Consider the following 8,363-nt stretch of genomic DNA (forward strand, 5'->3'; position numbering starts at 1 on the left):
GTACCACATTATTATACTGAGTTCAGTAATCCCATTGCAGTTATGGCATTTCTTATGTTACTTAAGTTCTTCAGATATCTGCCAGATGGGTGGATAGAAATAATAATAATAATAATGATGATAAAAATTTAAAAAGTCAAGCATGTCTATTTCTTCCTGTGCACTTCCACTACAATGAGCTAATTTCAGGAAGGAGGAAGTTGGTAGAGTGGTCTATAACTTTTGAGGAGTGTCGATATGGACTTTGCTTTTATTTCCATTGCACCAAAGAACAAGAGCCTAGTGTTAAAGTGCAAACTGCATTAGGACAGAAACAATACTCCTAGCTAGGGTTGCCAACTCCCTGAAAAATAAATAAGGGACACCTCGTGGCCAGGACCGGGCGACCCAGTTGTCTTCACCCTTCCCAGTGTGGTGAATTTTTTAGCTCTTTTTTTGTGTGTGAAATTATTTTTTTAACCCTTTGACTTGAATTTGATTTAAGTAGATGTGTATTCTTTGTGATATGAACACATGTGAAACAAATGATCATTTAGCCATTTATTTTTAGCTCAAAATGACAACATTAACACAGTAAAACAGGTCTCCTTCTTAAACAGAAGCCTGTCATGCTTAACTTTTGAGAATATAAGTAAATCTTTCTTTAAAAGAACTCTGTCCTGCTTAACATAAAATAATAGAAAACAATAGAAAGAAAAACATTCTTGTAACAGTGCACATTTAGTGCATTTAGTACAATCGGCTTCAGTTGAAATATTATTTCAGCTTTTCTAATGCTAATCAGCTGCTCCTGTTTGTAAACCCGCTTGTTCCCATGATTACGCATCTTAACTCATCATCATTATTCATCTATGTATTACTTTTATGTATTAGTCATCTATTTGTAATCATCTATCCTTGCAGTTGTTTATTACACAAAATAAATTATATTATCACACTTCTGGCCACATAGCGCTGATATTCATTGCACATGCCCATATTAACTTTTTCCAGCCAGGTGTTTTCCTTTTCCCATTCTTCCCTTTCTCTGAGGGGAACACACATTGCTGCTCTAATGCTGGGCTTACACTGTGCGGTTTTAGGCCCATTTTGAGCCGCTTTTTGAGTGATCGGACTGATTTTGGCCTTCATCGTGCATCGTGTAGTATACGTGGGGTAACGAGAAGTGATTAACACCTCACGACCAGCTCCCGATCATCAATCGCTCGTGAGGTTCTCACCACAGCCGCTCACACTGCTCGCGCGCAAACACGTAAACGTTGGTGTAAAAGATGGAGCAGCACGGCAGTGCAGCGTGTGATCTGGACACAAGCGATGGAGGCACAACTTGTAGAACTTTGGAAAGCTCATCCGAGCCTTTTCGATGTGGCATCACAAAATTATCACGACCACAACAACCGTGAAAACAGTTGGATTTACACTGCTGCTCAATCACAGCTGCCTGATGAGTGTTTTTCATTAGCAATTTAGCAAAGTTGATGGTAGTGGTGTGTCTGTGTGAGTGAAAGACAGAGAGAGCGAGCGACAGATTTTCTGTTATAACCTTCATGTTATGGAGGCACAGTGTGAGCACTCAGGTCCCATCAGAGCATCGGGCGGTATAGTGTGAGAGTACATCGTGACATACGAACTTCTAACCCCTGCGAGTCAATCGTGCAGTTTGAGCAGGAGCTGAATAACGTGACTGAAAAAATCGCACAGTGTTTGCCCAGCTTTAGGTGTACTGTCGTCCGAGACTTGCACCGCCGTGTCGGCGTTTGTTTCCCTGTTGGCCATGCTTCTTGTTGTGGTCATCTGTTGTCTTCCGGTATTTTCTCCGTAAGCGACCTTTCCTCGACCAATGAGATGAACGGTAATCTGAATTGTCATACTCGAATTGTCATAAGTGTGCTGTCAGCTCATTGGTCACAAAGCAGGAGAGGGGCTGGGAATTATGTTTTCAAACAAAGCGTTAATTCCATTAAAAGTTATAGACTACTTTTGATTCTCACTATATTACGGGACAAAGTGCGTCCCTTATTAGCTCAATACGGGACGTGTACTTTTGTTTCGAAATACGGGACGATTCCGTATTTTAAGGGACGGTTGGCAACCCTACTCCTAGCACAATGTCTGTGCTTTGCAAGTGCCTGCACACACAGCAAAGAACCCTGAGTGTATGCCAACCCCAGCCCAGGAGCCAGACACTGAACTTCAATAGGTAACACAGGTAGCCTGTAGTAACGTAGCCTCCATTTCTATCCGTACATGTTTGCACAGTAGAATTACAGTGGCAGTAACTCTGAAGTTTCTTTGGACTGGTTTTTCAATTTAGCTTTGTGTTTATATTTAAACACTAAAAGGAAACTTGTGTGTGTGTGTGTGTGTGTGTGTGTGTGTGTGTGTGTGTGTGTGTGTGTGTGTGTGTGTGTGTGTGTGTGTTCATTAGGATGGGCATTGGTGTCACTGTGTGGGACTGAATGGACTGTGGGTTTTTATTGTTAACAAGTAATTAACTTACAAAGCTTCTGAATAAAACAACAGTAATGTAATGACTAGGGTAACAAATTAGTTTGTCCAGAGAGTACTCTTAAGTAACATAATGTATCAACAATCAACAATTAATGCAGTATTTTGTGTAACAACGTAACACCGCAGGTGAGTAAAAAACGTAGTCTCTCGTCCCCCCCCCCCAAATGGCTTTATTGGTGCTTTATTCTGCTTTTTGAACATCTTGTAAACTCTGCTGGGGGAATTTTGCATTTAAGGCTTGCTGGCAGGATGAAAAGAAAAGGAGAGAAAGAAGGTTTTCTGTCTTTCTTCTCTTCACTCATTTCTAGAAATGAGTGAAATCCAGAATTTTTTCACTTAATGCATCATATTTTAAAGGTGTAGCACCTGCAGAGATTCCCTATTTTGCAGGAGCACCTGTGTGATGGTGAACTGTGAGTATAAAAAAATGAAATAAAACGAAATCTAAAAATACAAAATAATTCTTTCACATGAAATTAAAATGTCACAAGGAAAAAAGGTACTTACTGAATGGCTCTGGCCCTGCTGTGCCCCTGATTCACTGCTCATACCTAAACAAACCAATAGTCATGCATCAACCAAATCTCTTAAACACACGTACTGCAGGCCAATTCCCATAGAGTAAAGTAAAAACCATCCAGAGCGTCACAAGTGGTGTTGGGACAATTTATACAGTGTTGTATTAGAAAAACAAAGTTCAGACATTGGTGACCTTGGTTACAGCCATGGTGGCAAGTTATAATATTTTTCTATCAGGGTCACTTCACTATCTCAACCAATAGTACCTCTATTCTTCTGGATTCTCGCCACCTTTGGCAGTGTCTTTCTTCTATTGCTATTGAACCACTGGGTTAGCAGCTAATTCAGTCAGTATCCATATTTGTGACATGTGCTATATGTGGGCCTCCTGTCCTTCAGTTTTTTTCTGTCCTTGTGCATGTATTACTTCGTCTACCTGCTTCTCAACAGCTGAGTGAATCCCATTGATCTGGGTGATTTATAGCTTGAAGTTCTGCTCTGTCACAAAGGCGATAGTTGTTGCAAGCTGAAGCTTGTAAATTAGTTTTTGTTTTTTTTTAATTGAAGCTGCCTCCTCACTCACCAGGGTTGCAGGTCCAATAGTTGTTTATTGCTTAAGAAGGTTCCTAACTGACCTGGAAGTAGCTTCATAATGACAGCTGGCCAATTCAAATTAAAATACCAAGTGCTTCCTTTATAACCTCCTTTAGTGTAGGACACGCAATGGATACTCCTTGTAAAAGGAGGTGAGATAATACCGCTCTGTATTTCACAACTGCCATTTAAAGAAAATCAACATAACTGACAGGTGGTGATAATCACTTGCATGGTAATGTTTCTATTTCTTGCCACAATCCCTTCATATGTTTTAAACCTTCATCTACAGGCTTGTAAAACCCACGAGTGAACTATGAACTGTATGCTGCTGTAATAAAATTAGTTTATTATGAAGCAATTACCTTACCTAACATATATATATATATATATATATATATATATATATATATATATATATATATATATATATCAACGTTGTTTATCATGGTTCAGTTTGCATTAGTTGTGCCCTCAGTTTAACTATTGCTATTTTGCTAGTGTTTAGGATTAATATAAATTCTGTTCATTTTTGCCACAAAGCTTTAATTAATTGGCAGTTACACTGGATCGCCAGTCGTTCTGTTTCATGTGAGCCAAGTCAACAAAATCCACTGTTACATTATAAAGTAAACCGAGCACCACATTTATCTTTTCCCTTATACATTCTTTGTTGCATCTTTCCTTGACCTCATGACATTTCCTGCTGAGGTCAAGGTGTAGCGATTAGGAGAAGACCTCAGGAAGAGAAATCAATAAAACCCTGAAATTACATGGTGCATTTGTGTCACCGTGGAGGACAATCTGAAAGGAGCACTTCCAACACGCTGAAAATAATGCGCCCCTGGTTGGCGCTTCCATAGGTGGGGTTAGGGGTGGCTGCATTGTTCTGTTGCAGGTGTGTGACTATACCCTGACCTTTTTGTGTCAAGGATTGTTTTTCAAATCAGAATCTAGCACTCAATCATATGCAGACATCCTCTGGATTGTTAAGCCAATTATTTCTTGAATATGAGTCATGTGACACCGTATAAATGCTGGTGTGCAGTATTTATGGATGAATAGTTCCTGCATGCTTTGTCCTTGCATTTGCCTGGCGTGTGTCGCATGCTATTTGCTCACCTCTGCCTGTGTTTGTGCTCGTGTGTATATGCTGTCATATATTTGTGCACATGTGCCTGCTTGTGGGGGAGAAGCACAAAGCCCAGTGCCAGTAGACAAAGAGCAAGCCCCATCTCCCTCTCTTCATCTTCCCTGGTGGGGAGATAAGACAGCCTGTGCCCCAAGGGGGGCCCAGGGCTTGGGATTGGGGGTGACGGAGGTGGTGGGGCGTGCACAGTTTAGCCATGTTTACATGCTGGGAGTTCAATAGGGGGTTTAAAGAAGATGACAGTCAGTTCTGGCTTTCATATGCTGCTTTAACCCCAGTATGGCCGCCCTCTTGTCTTTCCTGACCTGCACGTACTAAAGAAAACACAAAAAACAAACACAAGTACAGATGGGCTGAAAGGCATGCAAACACACATGCACACTGAAGCCCTGTTACATGTAAATAGCATGCTCTCTCGCTATGAAATCTTTCTGGGTGGTCAGTGAACACTGAAGTGCAGTAAATTAAAAGACTTCGCTATTACTGTAACTAAAATTAGCTGACATTAGCAGGAACACAGCTCCCCGATTGTAATTAGAAAAATGTTTTGAGCACAGCACTTTAGTGTGATGAATTTTGAGCCAACATTGATCTGGTTCTTACAGACAAACTGGCTGTAATTGGAATTTGTGAGTTTCTAAATCAGTGCTTACTTGCGTCCTCTGTTTGACTGTGCAGTCACATATGCCTGCATGTAGAGCACAGGAATACACAAAAGCAGGATCTCTTGAAGGTTTCTGAGGGAAGGTTTTGAAACTCTGTCTTTTAAATGGCAAAACGCAGTTACGACAAAGGACAGCACAGAAATCACCTCACCTCACACCAATGTAGCTGAGAGAAAAGCACAATGTACACAATGTAGACTATTAAACATCGTAAGTTCTCAAGTTGGATCCTCATTTGTCTTCACAGCTGAACTTATTTTCATTCAAGAAACAAATTTTGAGCTTTGTGACATGCTCCATTATCCTGCTGTAAATTAGCCATAAGAAGATTTGTACACTGTGGTTGTTCTTACAGGTTGTCAGTAGGGCTGAACGATTATGGAAAATAATCTAATTGCGATTTTTTGCCCCAATATTGCGATTGCGATGCGATATGCGATTATTTTTTAAGGTCTTTGTCTTCTGTATTATTAAACAAAGACAAGCAATACATCATATAGTATGGCCAATACTATATTACATTAATTTTAAACTGTTCTTTCCTGGAAGACAGACCTCTGTTATGATGACATGAGGTGATGCATGAATTGATGACTGACATTTTTATTTAACTTCTTCAATCACAACAGTATATTTGAACATACACGATAGTTTATTTTTAGCTTACAAACATCTGAGCATAAAGTGCTGACAAGGAACCCTGGTGTAAACATTAAAATGAAAGTCAGTACAATGTGCAGATTGCAGAAATATACATAAAAAAAAATCAGTGGCTTTACCACACTCAGTTTTTCGACATCTGTGAACTACTAGACAGTCATTCAATTAAAAAATAATATTAAATAAATAAAACTAATAAATAAAAAATACACACATCTTACTGATCTTTGCAGTCAGTAACATTACACATAAAGTGCAAACATAATAGCAATTGTATAAACACACACACAAACACGCCTTTAAAATTTAAAGGCGTGAAATTGGACGGTTCTGATTAGCGTCACCGCTGTCTCGGTGGAGTTTATTAAACTCGGCCGTCTGCTTCTTGCTATCTAAAATATAACCAGACACTGGCGTAAATTCTCGACTGTCTCATACTTCTGTTTAATAAGTTTTCTGTTTGACGTTTAGTCAGCTGTGTGAAAACCAAGGAGGAACCCACCCGGGGGATTAATAAAGTTTTATTTTATCTAATCTAATAACTTTAATCTCAGCCAAACCGATTTACTCACGAACAAACAAAACACTGAAAAAAGCCCAACAATAACATTTTTAGGTTGTCTAAGTGACTTATATATTACGTTTAACCCGAGCAGCGAAACTCCGCGGTGATCTGAAAATGATGTGCCGGGAGTTGTGCCGTTCTCGGCCGCATCAGTAACCCTCGAGCTCCCGGCTAGCTGTCGAGCTGGTGGGTAGCAGACGCCTCTGAAAACGTCGAAGCACTTTTGCAAATATGGGATATCTTGATAAACCGAGCAGATATTTGATGTTTACACAACTACTTTCTCGCCTGAAAATATTTTAAAAGTTTATTTTGTGACCCAGAAAGATTAGTATGAGTAATTTTAAAACTTAGTAGCGGCCGCCATTGCTGGAAACTGGAGTTTGGCTGGGCCGCGCTATGAATTCTGGGATATGGTAGTAATTTGGACAGCCTTCGGCACGTCGCTGTGACGTAATCGGTCTACAAATGCGGCCTCAGGAGGATGCAGCCCATGAATTTGGACATGTCCAGAGTATAATCGCAGCCTTTGCGGTTAGAAAATTGCACTTGATCATGTCGCGATATTATCGCAAATGCGATATATCGTTCAGCCCTAGTTGTCAGCAACAATACCAGGGTAGGATGTGACATTTAAAAGATAGTCAGTTGGTATTACGGGGCCTAAAGTGTGCAAAGATCCATTACACCACAACCAGCAGCCCAAAACTGTTGATCTGTGCTTTGATATCGTTTATCCCAAATTCTCACCCAAACAACTGAATGTTGCAGCAGAAATCAAGACCACCGGACAAAACCGCCTTCTGTTGTTCAGTTTGGGTGAGTCGTGTGAATCATAGCCTCAGTTTCCTGTTCTTTGCTGAATGGAGTGGCGCCTGATGTGGTCTTCTGCTGTTGCCCACTGTGTTGTGCATTCAGAGATGCTCTTCTGCATACCTTGGGTATAATAAGTGATTATCTGAGTTGCTGTTGTCTTTCATTTGAAACTGTCTGACATCAACAAGACATTTTCGCCAGGATAACTGCCACTTACTAGATAGTTCCTCTTTTTCATACAATTCTCTGTAAACCCTAGAGACGGTTTTGTGGGAAAATCCCAGTATCGGCAGTTTCTGAACTATTCAGACCAGCTCAGACGGAGTCAGAAGGAGTCAAGCATGTGTACCTAATAAAGACGGAACTGAGTTATACCTCAAAATGATAACAGTAAGCACATTTTCATTTTTAACTTCCTAAGACCCGAACTCTTCCACAGTATGCATTTTTAATTTCTCTTTGATATTTGGGCTGATTGGGGCCCGATGAATGTAAAAACAAAGAATTACCAGATTTATTTATTTTTTTACCTTATTTTTGTTTTTAAGAAAAATAAGAGCCACATATGAGGATATGCGTTTAAAATTTTGATAGAACAGTACCAGTATAATGTAAGTGGATATCAGGCCCTTGTAGAGCAAAATTGAGTATTTTGGTCTAAATAACCCAAAATGTGATGTCCACATATGTGGACGCCAGGTCCTAGGAGGTTAAACATTTGTACCACACACAAGTAGAAATGTTCTTTCTGTATCACTGCACAGTTATTGCAGATAAAAATCAATCATTTTTAGGAAGTTATTAGCACCAGATTTGCATTGAGACAGGGCTGTAGCTAGCTGTTACCTTGATTTGCAGTTAACATATTATTTTCTCAATTAAT

This window comes from Rhamphochromis sp. 'chilingali' (assembly GCF_963969265.1).
Source record: "Rhamphochromis sp. 'chilingali' genome assembly, chromosome: 2".
Classification (NCBI taxonomy): domain Eukaryota; kingdom Metazoa; phylum Chordata; class Actinopteri; order Cichliformes; family Cichlidae; genus Rhamphochromis; species Rhamphochromis sp. 'chilingali'.